Below are 11,548 nucleotides of genomic sequence, written 5' to 3' on the forward strand. Positions count from 1 at the left end.
CAGGGCTAAGGGGGTTTGAGAGGGTCTCCGGGGAAGAAAGAGCACCTGGCATGTGACGGGGAGTCCCCACCGACCCCTGGCAAGCTGGCCCCGGCCACCAGCCCACCGTCCGCAGGAGCGCAGGCCGGGATCCGATTCTGGAAGAGATTTAATACGAAACGGCTTGTCACTGACCGAGGGAATAAGAGTTTGCTTTTCCCATCACGAGATGAGTCCTAGGATGGCGGCGCCAGTAATCCTGTCTGCTAAAGGGTGGCTGCAGATATTTTCCCCATCACTTTTTTTTCCTTTTTTGATCCTTTAGTTTAAACCATTTTTCTGATGCTTTTGTCTTTGGCCAAGTTTTTTTTTTTTTTTTTTTTTTTTTAGATTTTATGTACTTACTCATGAGAGACACAGGGAGAGGCAGAGACACAGGCAGAGGGAGAAGCAGGCTTCCTGCGGGGAGCCCGACGCGGGACTCGATCCCAGGACGCCCTGAGCCAAAGGCAGACGCTCAACCCCGGAGCCCCCCAGGCGCCCTGTCTTCGGCCAAGTGTTTAATAACTTTTATTGAGTCAGCAGCATCTCCCTTAAGAGTATGGTCTTCGGATACAACTTGTCGAGGTCCCTGCTATTCCGCTGTGTGCTTCCGCTGGGCTCCCCGTGCCACCTGGGGTGTGATCTGGGGTAGCTGGAATGCGCCGACGAGCTCTGCTCCAGAAGGCTGTCGTGCACGCACCATGTATTAAGTGCCTCTCCTTTCCCCACCACCTTGAAATGTCACATTTATGATGGATTAGGCCTCCACACATACTTGGAACTCTTCCATTCTTCGTTGTTCTACTAATCTCTTTGTCTATTTCCTTTGCCAGCACATTATTTTGGTGAGTGTTTACAGTAAGTGTTCAGACCTATAGATCAAGGGCGTACACGCTGGCTTTCTCACTTCAAAAACGTATTGGTGGTTCTCTCTTCTTCTCTTTCATATTTTCTCTTTCATGTGAACTTTAAAAATTATTGCCTCTCATTTCTACCTCCAAAACCAAAATCAAACAAGCAAAAATGTCATAGGAATACCTATTCGCGTGGCAACAAGTTCACAGATTGATTTCAGAAAAATGGGCATTTAAAAAAAAAAGAGTAATGGACATTTTTATGATACGAAGTCTTCCCACTCAGAAACACGGCTACCTCTCGGATTATTCCAACCTCGAATTAAGTTCATCAAAAAACTTTTTTAGGGATCCCTGGGTGGCGCAGCGGTTTGGCACCTGCCTTTGGCCCAGGGCGCGATCCTGGAGACCCGGGATCGAATCCCACGTCGGGCTCCTGGCATGGAGCCTGCTTCTCCCTCTGCCTGTGTCTCTGCCTCTCTCTCTCTCTCTCTCTGTGTGTGTGACTATCATAAATAAATTAAAATTTAAAAAAAAAAACTTTTTTAGTTTTAACTATAGAGGTCCAGCACATTTTCTGTAAAATTATTCCTGTAAATGTCCTATACATTTATTTATAATTTTATCATCATTATGAACATAATCCCCCTATTTCCACCTGTAATTAGTTATTGGTAGTATAAAAAAAAAAAAGCTGGTTCATTGCAGTACAACTATCTTGTATCTAGCCACGTTAACTTACCAAGCGATTTTAGAATCTCCTGTTTTTCTAAAACATACTGTCTGCCTATAAGAATAATTTTGGCTCTTCTGTTTGAATACGTGTACCAATTTGTTTTCCTTCTCTTTTACTTAGAGTAGGAATAACCACTGCATTTTCTCAAAATTTTTTGAATTATTTATTTGAATTCAACTTAGTTAACGTAGAGTGTATTATTAGTTTCAAGGGTAGAACTTAGCGATTCATCAGTTGTACGTAACACCGGGTGCTCGCGACATCACGAGCCCTCCTTCATGCCTGTCCCCCAGTGACCCCGTCCCCCACGCCCACCCCTCCAGCCACCCTCAGTTTGTCTCCTGTGATTAAGAGTCTCTCCGGGTTTGTCTCCCTCTCTGATTCGTCCTGTTTTACTTTCCCTCCTTCCTGTGACCCTCTGGGCTGTTTCCTCTAGTCCCTGTGTGAGGGAGGCCGTGCGATCATGTCTCTCCCCGGCCGACTCGCCCCACTCGGCATCACGCCCTCGGCTCCCCCCACGTCGGTGTAAATGGCGAGATCTCCCCCCTCTGACGGCGAGTGACACCCGGGGTGCGCAGGGACCACGTCTCCTCCCTCCAGCATCTGTCCGTGGACGTCGAGGCTCCTCTCATGGCGCAGCCCCCATGGACACGGCCGCTGGGAACGTGGGGTGCAGGTGCCCCTCTGAATCACTGTCTGTATCCCTCAAATGCTTTTACACATCAATTGATATGATTTCACATATTTTTTATTTTAATTTGTCAGTGGAATTAATTACAGTGCCCTCTCCCCTAATGCTGGGGCATCCTCATGTTCCTGGGGTCACAGTGCATTTTTCTTTAGTATGTTGTGGGATTCCAACCAACACTTTATTTAGAATGCTGCTTTCCTGCTCACGTTCTTCTCCTTGCTCTCTCCCTCGGGCTCCTATCTTCTCCTAGATGCGTGAGGCTAAAAAACATGTGCCACAGCCCCACGCTCCCGGGCGTCGAGAAGGCACCGTCCAGTGCTCCCCACTCAGGGAAGGACCCCCCTCCAGGGCTACAGGTCAGAAACCAGAAATTCATCCTTGACGCCTCCCTGGGGAAGCCCCTTTGAGCTTACCCCAAGCACCTCTGCCCCCCTGTACCCACCACCTTCCCTGTCCAGCCACTTTCATTCCACACCGTCACTGCCCAACTGTCTCCTGCACCCCTCAGACCCCCTCCTGATGTGAGCAATCTCTGCAGCACCCAAGCCTGGCCGGACTGGTCTCCCTTCTGGCTTCCCACTGATCCCCAAATAAAGACAGTGTTCAGAGAAAGGCCTGCAAGGCCCTGGAGTTTGAACCTGCCCAGTCTGGTGTTGGGCATGGACATGTCACCTGCCATACACACACAGCCTCCCTCTGGGCTCCAGCACATCTCTCCCAGACCCATATCCCGGATGTGGCTCCTCCTACCAGGGCTGTTCCCAGCTTGGGCCATCTCTGGACACCCTCCTCCCTCCTTGGCCTAATTAACTCCTCTGGGGAGAGCCTCCTCGTTTGGGGCTCCCAGCACACCTCCTCCACCTCTGGGTCACTGTCCCGTGATCCTTTGAGTGACATGTGTCTTTCTCCCCAGGCTGGAAACTCCAGACCTTGTATCCCGGCGTTCAACAACACATGATCAATTTGTGAATTGACTACCTTGATTGTAGGGCGATAGTAAGGTCATGCTGGCTAAAGCCAGCTAACTAACTCAAGGGCTTTCTGTGCCTCTCCTCGCTCTAGGAGACTTTAGCTAGTGTACGGATTTGTTTTTTGCAACCTGGGCCTCATTTGTGAAAATGTTTGAGCCTTCTTGCAACATTTTTAAAGACTTTTCAATTCTAAGAAAATTTGACCAAACATTTGCTTTGCCCTGACGCACCCGTTGGTGATGGCTTGTCACGTGTGCACCCCTTGCAAGTCTGCATGTGCCTGTGTAAACATTTTTTCTGTTGAGCCATCTGGACACAAATTGTTAACGCGACGTTCACTCTAGATATTTCTGCATGTGTTTCCTTAAAAAAGAACACGTCCCAACATTTCTATGGTAGGGTCCTCATATCTAAGAAAAATACCATTAATCCAATAAAGTTAGCTACTACAGTGACCATATTAAATTCCAGATGGGACTCTTTCGATGGCAAATGTTTCAGACAGACCTCCATTTCTTTCATTTGTTTATTCTGTTTTTCTGCTCCGTCATTAGCTAATATTGATGACATTTCTCTCTCTCTCTCTCTCTCTCTCTTTTTAGGTAAACCCTACACCCAACATGGGGCTTGAACTCACAATCCTGAGATCAAGAGTCGCACACTCCACTGACTGAGCCAGCCAGGCGTCCCTGATGACTTATCTCTTACAGAGAGATCACCCACTTCCTCCAAATTTCCAAGTGTACTGCCAAAGATTTAACATAATATTCTCTTAAAATAAAATTAATCTCCTCTTATCTGTAATTATATATTTTTCTCACATCTAATGTTGCATATTTCAGCATTCTTTTCTGTTAAGTTTTGCCATGAAGTTGTGTAATCCACTGGTCTTTTGAATACCCATGCTTTATTCTCTTACTAACATGGGGTTTCACCAAGACCTTAGATTTTCTTTTTTTCCCCTAGACTTGACATTTTATCATAGTTCTTCCTTTAAGTTTGTAGACTTTAATTCAATTATAATTTTTTTTAAGTATACGAGTTGGCAGACAGTTTGACCAGCATTATCCATGAAGTAGTGTGTGTCCTGCAGTCGGGGGGTTGTGTGTGTGCTCGAGCACTCCTGCACTCTCCACTCCACCCTCCCTGAGATTCCACCTGTGTGCTCCTGGGCTTGTGCGCACTCCGCTCCGCCCTCCCTGAGACTCCACCGAGGCTGCGCTGCCCCCTGATGCCATCTTGCCAGGTGCATTCAGGGTGCATTCACGCCTGCGAGCCCTGTATGCTCTCAGCTTATTTTCCCTGGTTGCTCTCTAACATTCCTCCCTCCGCGAGCTCTCACCTTTCTAAAATTTGTTGGGTGCATTTACAAAACATGTGCCTTTGTCTCACTATCCCGAGTTGCTGCTTTTTCCCATCTGGGCAAAATACTTTAAGTTGCAGAAACTGATTTCCCGGAAGGAAATGTGGTGACAGGAGACGGGGTGGACACAGAGGCAGAGCCGCCAGCAGAGAGGACGGAGGGAGCCTCTGCGTGCAGGCCAGCCGGAGGCCCGGGGGTGGGGGGCGGCCAGGATCCTGCTGCAGCCTCGGAGCAGCCAGACACAGACGGGACGGGGTTGGGGAGCCTGCGGTGTGCGGGCTCCTCCCTGCATCCTCCGCTGGGGAGCAGAACTTCAGAACCTTCGGAAATGGGGTCGACCCCCACTCTGCCTGAGTTAAGGATGCTTAGGAGGAGAGTCCCCGCCAGAGTCTCCTCCTCCCCGGTTAGAGAAGTTTCACACATAACACACCTCCTTACCCATAAAACGATATTTGTGTGACATTTTCATTATATAAAAATATAACTAGGCAAAAAAAGAACGGTGCCTAGATTGCACTACAGTAGCAATTCTAACGCTTTGGTGTCGATTCTTCTAGAAGTCTCTACATAAATACACCTGGTTTTGTCAAGCGATGCCGAGCAGTAAACCCTGGCCTGTGCACCAAGTCTGGATGCTGGGGAAGGGGCAGGAGGTGGAGCTGAGGGGGAAGGGGCAGGAAGCAGACCTGGGGGAGGGGAGGGTAGGAGGTGGAGCTGGGGGGAGGGGAAGGCAGGAGGTGGAGTTGGGGAAGGTGGAGGGCAAGAGGTGGAGCTGGGGAAGGGGGAGGGGAGGGCGGTAGAGGGAGGGGGAGGGGAGGACGAGAGGCGGAGCTGGGGAGGGGAGGGGAGGGGGAAGGGGAAGGGAGGGCGGGAGGGGGAGGGGAGGGTGGGAGAGGGAGCCGGGGGAGGCGAGGGCAGGAGGCGGAGCTGGGGAGGGGGAGGGGAGGGGGAAGGGGAAGGGAGGGCGGGAGGGGGAGGGGAGGGGAGGGGGAAGGGGAAGGGAGGGCGGGAGGGGGAGGGGAGGGTGGGAGGGGGAGCTGGGGGAGGCGAGGGCAGGAGGTGGAGCTGGGGAGGGGGAGGGGAGGGCGGGAGGTGGAGCTGGGGCGTGCACCCCGGCTGCTGCCCTCTGCAGCAGGACCTGCGCTCAGGGCTCCTAACCGAGGGGTGCCCGCGATGTCGCCCTGGGGCGCTGCTCCTGAGCTTTCGTGGGAACCGGTGCCGCCGGCATGTGGCGGGGCAGCGTGGGTGTGGGGTCAGGTGCGGGATCCGTCCGGGGCTCCCCGACGCGGGGTCCCTGGCCTGCGCGCACCCCCGGGCCGCCTGCGCTTCGGGGCCTTCGGGGCCTTCGGGGCCGGGGCGCAGCGGGGAGGCTCGCAGGGGGGGCGGGCGGGACTTCGGGAGCCCCAGGCCCTGTGTGCGCAGCCTCGGGGATCTCCCCAGAAGCACCGACTGAGCAGCCGGCCCTCGGGCCCCACGGCCGGGCGCGCTCCCGAGAACCAGGCCCCCCCCCCCCCCCCGCCTCCCCCGGGACGTGGCTTCGGGCTCGGTTCTAGGATCAAGCGCAGCGCACGGTGGTGCCTCCGCGGGGGACGCGAGGACCCGCGCTCCAGGCCGCGGGGGAGGGGGTCACCAGGCGCGTCCTTGCAGCTGCCCCGGGCCCCGGTTCCCACCTCCAGGCGGAGCGTGTTCTTAAAATTCTTTACAGATTAACCCACATTAATGTAAACCCGGCAAAAGCACGGGGTTGCCGTCCCCCGGGAGCCGCATTGTAATTTCCCGGGCGACCTGCTGAAAGGACCCGGGATCCTTAGCAACCGCGGCGGCCGCGGGGAGGCTGCAATTAGCGGGTGCGAGCGGGCGGCGCACGGGCCCCCACTTCAAAGGCGCGCGGGGCGGGCGCGGGCAGGGCTGTAATTAGCGCCGCGGCCCGGAGCGCAGGGGCCCCGCGCACGCACGGCCGCACCAACAAAGGCGCCGCTGTTTGAAGTGAATCACCCCGAGCCCGGCTGGGGCGGCGCCTCCGCCCTGCGCCCCGCGCCCTGCGCCCTGCACCGAGACCCCGCGGGCTGCCCGCCCTCCCTCCGCCGAGCAGTGAGCCGGGGGCTCGGCTTTGGGGTGCGTGCGTCCCCTCCCCGGCGCCCCAAAGCGGGGTGCAGGGCGCGTGGCCTGAGCGCCCACACTGGGGGGACTAGGGCGCCCCGGGGGCGGCCCGGTCTGCCCCGAGCCCGTCTGGGGCTGCGCGCACCCTGGGGGCCTGCAGAGGAGGAGGCCCGGAGCCTTCCCATCTGCCCGGGGCGGCCCTTTGCCCCCACCTCCGGCCCCGAGACCAGAACCCCCTCGAGCGTCCTGACCCGGCTCCGAGAACTGCGCCTGCTGCGCCCTGTGCTGGGGTGCCGGGTCCCCGGACAGAGGGCCCAATGCCCCACTGTGCCCGCTTCCCTCCTGTCCTGCTCCGCGGGCTCCCACCTAGCCCGGCTGAGCCTGCTCCCCCTCCTCCAGGACCGTGGCCGCGGATGGGGCCCCGCTGCAGTGCTGGGGTCGCAGGTGGGTGGGCGAGTCGCTGACAACCCGAAACCATCCTGCGTGCCCTGGATCCTGAGGGCGCAGCTGCTAGGGCGTGGAGCAGAGGGGCGCCGGGTGCAGCCAGGGCGAGCAGAGGCCCTGAGGGGGCTGGTGCCAGGGTGGGGGCCAGGGTGGGGAGTGGGGTCTGGCGTGGGGCGAGCCACCCCAGCAGTGCGTGAGCTCCGCCTCCCCTGGGGGTGAGGTGGGGGTGCACAGGGCGCCCCTCGGGACAGCCAGCCCCCCGTGTGTGGCCCGGACAGAGGAGCAGGGAAGCCCGGGCCGGCAGGAGCCTGAGGACAACCGGGGTGGCAGCTGCACCAAGGAAGAGGGAGAGATCTGAGGGCCCGGGTCCCGGGGCAGAGCTGCCGGCTGGAGGGTGCTTGTCCTCCCCGAGCCGGGCGCCTCCTCCTCTGCGAGGCCGCCAGCCTGTGGGGAGGCCTACCCCATGCCCCTCCAGGGGCCCAGCTCCATAGACCGCCCCTCTGAGGTCCTGGGGGTCAGGGCTCCAACGTGCGCTCGGGGACACAGTCACCCTAGAGGAGACACGTAGAGCCCACCGTGGTGCTCATGCTCTTCTGGGTGTTGGGGGGTAACCCCGTAACTGGACGGCTGCCCGTGTGGAGCAGGGGTTCGGGTGGGGGGTGAGCAGGCACGGCAGACCTCACCCTGTGGGGTGGCCCCACACGCGCAGAGTGGCAGTATTGGGGGCACTCTGAGGTGCTGGCAGGCCCAGGGCCCCCGCCCCTCACGGCCGCCCCTCCGGGCCGTTGACCAGCCTGTGCTCACGTCTTTGTGGGGTTTGTTAGAAGAACGGTGACAGAAAGGCCACTGAGCGTGCCAGCTTGTTCCCCGCTGGCAGGCCCGACGGGCTAGGGCGCCCCAGCCTCATCTGCCACGGCCCTCGTCCATGATCCCCAGCAAATAAGTGACATCACTTAGACACACACTGGCTTTTAAAAATAAGTTTATTTTTACTACACAAGTAAAAATAGGTTCATTGTTGAAACCTCTTCACGTTCTGCTGAGAAATAAGAGAAAATGAAAATTATTCATAATCTTACCGACAGGATCACTTGGCAGGTTGGCATGAAGCAGCAAGAACTGTTTGCACACACGCACACATATGCACATGCACACATAGCACACATGCACACCACACACCACCCACAGTGTGCACATATGCACACGGCACACAGTGCACACACCACGCATGCACACGCACAATGTCCATCACATAGATGGACACACACATCATATGTGTGCACACACACATCATACCATACATACATGCATGTACACACACCACAATGTAGGTGCACATGCACACACGCACACACGCACACATGAGCCAGCACCCGTGGAGACACACACTTCCCTTCTGCCCTCCTCACAGCCGGTGCTACAACTGACCCACGGCTCCCACGAGCACAGAGCTCCGGGGCGCCACGCAGGACGGGAGACACCGCGTGCGGCAGCCCGTCGCAAGGGTTCCCTCGCTTCACGTGGACACGCTCCCTGCTGCTGACCTGAGGCTCTTGACCTGTAACGAACTAATCTACCCTCTTGGAGATGTGCAGCCCACGGCCCTGAGAAGGCCCAGAAGGCCCCGGGCACGGCGGCCAGCAAGCCTGTCTGGAGCCGCCTCGGGGCCCAGCGACCTGTTAGCCACATGTTCCTCTGGGCACACGAATGGGTTTTCGGAGCCCCTCTGCACACCTGCAGGCCTGGCCCCCCCTTGCAGAAAGAACGGAGCACTCCTGCTCGTCACAGAACAAGAACCAGCCCTGGCACAGCCCGGGGCACGGGGATAGCTCTGCAGCGGGCACCATCAGTCCGCGCGTGACCAAGAAATGTTGCAGCCACGCGCGCCCCGTGTGCGCCAGGCAGAAACCACGGAGTCGGCTCTGGGACAAGAGGCCGCCTTCTCCCCGGCTAAGCAGCCTCCTCCATAAAGCTCAAATTCCCTCCCTCTAGACGATCCATACTCGTCTCCCGGGTCCCTTTCCAGCGATGGGCAGCTGACCTGGGCTCGGTGCTGGGAGGGGATCGGCCCCGGCGCCCAGGCGGGCGCCTCCGTGCCGTGGCGGTGCCCAGAGGACCCTTCCCGAGACAGTCCCCACCCCGGGGCCCCTGTCCTGCTCTCACACGGGCCCTGCGGTCTCCAGGCCCATTCCCAGGACAGAGGCTGGGAGCCGCGTGGACGCTGCGGGGCCGGAGCAGCAGGTGCAAAAGCAGGGCGGGGCTGGCTCCGCGGCCCCTGCTACCTGGGTGCCAGCCCGTGCCCCAGCCTGGCACCAGCTCCTTGGTCCTGCAGGAGCCAGATCTGTGGTTTCTTGGGGTGCGGGATGCAAATGGGGGCCCCGAAACCGCGTGTGGGATGTGCTGCCCCGAGGCTGCCTGATGGTGCCGCTGACATGCTCTGACGGACGCTGTGCAGCCTGAAGAGATGCTCTGGGCTGGAGAGTGGGTGATGCTCTCCGAGCTCCCGGGCCCAGGCTGCTTCTGGGGCTGCCAGGGGCGCCGAGCACTGCCCCGTCCAGCGGCCTGCAGCGCCCCCAACCAGCCTGCACTGGGCCAGCACCCACGCTGGGCACCCCAGGGCTCCCCGGGCATGTTTACCCAACAGAGGCCCTGCCTTCTGACAGCAGCTTAACATCGAAAGGCAAGAGGAAGACGCCGTGTTCCCTGGCTCTGACCCAAGACAGACCGCACAGCAGAACCCACAGGAGCCTCCCCCGCAAGACGCCCCACTCCTGCTAAGTCAAAGCTCCGCAGCCCAAGCTGGGCTCGTTCGCAGAGCCCAGGGGAAGAGGGACAGTTTCTCTCTGTCAGGCGTGTCACGTGCCCTCAGAATCCTCAGGGTCTCACCCCTCCGAGGGGGCCTTGGCAGGGCACAACCCATAGGCAGGCACCACGGCGGCCAGAGGCGCTAGTTCTGTCCACGTGATGTCCAGGTGGGCCTGGCTGACTGCGGGCAGGTGTATTCCCTTCCAGGGCCGCTGGTCAAACGGGCCCACGTGGGCAGCTTAGGTGTGGAGGGCTGTCCTCCCCCTGCTGGGGGCCGCAAGTCCAGGTGAGGGCACCGCGGGGCCCCGCCCTTTCCCAAGGCCCTGCCTCGTCCAGCTCTGGGGGCTCCGGGGTCCCCTGGCTCAGGCACATCAGCCCACTCTGCGCCCCTGTCGTCCCACGGCTTCTCAGCCTCCACGTGAGGACACTGCCACTGGGTGAAGGTCCACCGCTCCAGTCCCAAGTCATCTTAACCATATGTCTGTGATGACCTGGTCTCCGACTAAGGTCACGTTGGCAGGGACCGGGTGTCAGGACTCCAGCGTATCTTTTGGAGGACACACTCAGCCTGCAGTAGGTGACCACCAAGGGCTGTGGGTGCTTCTACGGGCTGACCTCCGAGGTCACAAGGTCCAGCCTGGGCTGCAGAGGCAGAAAGAACCAGGGACTTCTCCATGGGAGCAGGGCCTCGTTCCTGGCTGTGTGTGTCATCCCTGAGCCTGCAGGGCCCTCCAGGAAAGCCTCACCTTGGGGCTGTGGGTCACCCCTGTTGCCACATCCCTGGGTCCTGGGGCGCCAACGTCCAACTCTGTCCTCTGGAGCCACAGTGAGGTCCTGAACACATCCACCCCTCTTAGAGACCCCGGCCCCCGTGGAGAGCAGACCCCTCATCTCATCACTTACAAGGAGTCCACACGAGGAGTGGGCATGAGGGACAACGTGCAGGGGGCTGCACCACTGATGGCCCCGGGGTGGCAGCCCAGGGGAAGGTGCTGGCAAGGTCGGGGGCACTGCATCCAGGGGAAGGCCTGCACACGTGCGCTTAGGGGAACCCACACCCCCCATATGTCACTCCTTCGCCCCACTAGCCTTTTCTGGGCTGCACCACTTGTGGAGGTGGATGATGGAAACCAGTGTCCAGAGGGAAGGGGAGGGGAAGGCTGCACACAGGCAGCAGAGAGTGATGGGTGGGCTGGATTAGAGCAAGATGCCCGCAGAAGTGAGTTGACAGGGGAGGCAGTGAAAACAAGGGAACAAGCCTGGAGTTCCTAGGAAACAGCTGGAAGGATGGGGAGGGGGGAGGGGCAGAAGGAGGAGAGGGCAGGGGGAGGGACAGGTGGTGAGGGAGGGAAGGGGAGGGGAGGGGAGGTAGATGGTGGGAGGGGGAGGAATATAGGGGGTGGAGGGAGCAGGGAGAGAGGAGAGGTGAGGGGAAGGACAGGTGATGGGGAGGATAGGTGATGGGGAGGATAGGGGAAAGGAGGAGAGGTGAGATGGGATGGAGGGGGGAAGAGTGGGAGGGTCAGGACAAGGGGGAGGGGGAGGGTCAGGACAAGGGGGAGG

The sequence above is a fragment of the Canis aureus genome, chromosome 30 (assembly GCF_053574225.1).
Source record: "Canis aureus isolate CA01 chromosome 30, VMU_Caureus_v.1.0, whole genome shotgun sequence".
Taxonomy (NCBI): Eukaryota; Metazoa; Chordata; class Mammalia; order Carnivora; family Canidae; genus Canis; species Canis aureus.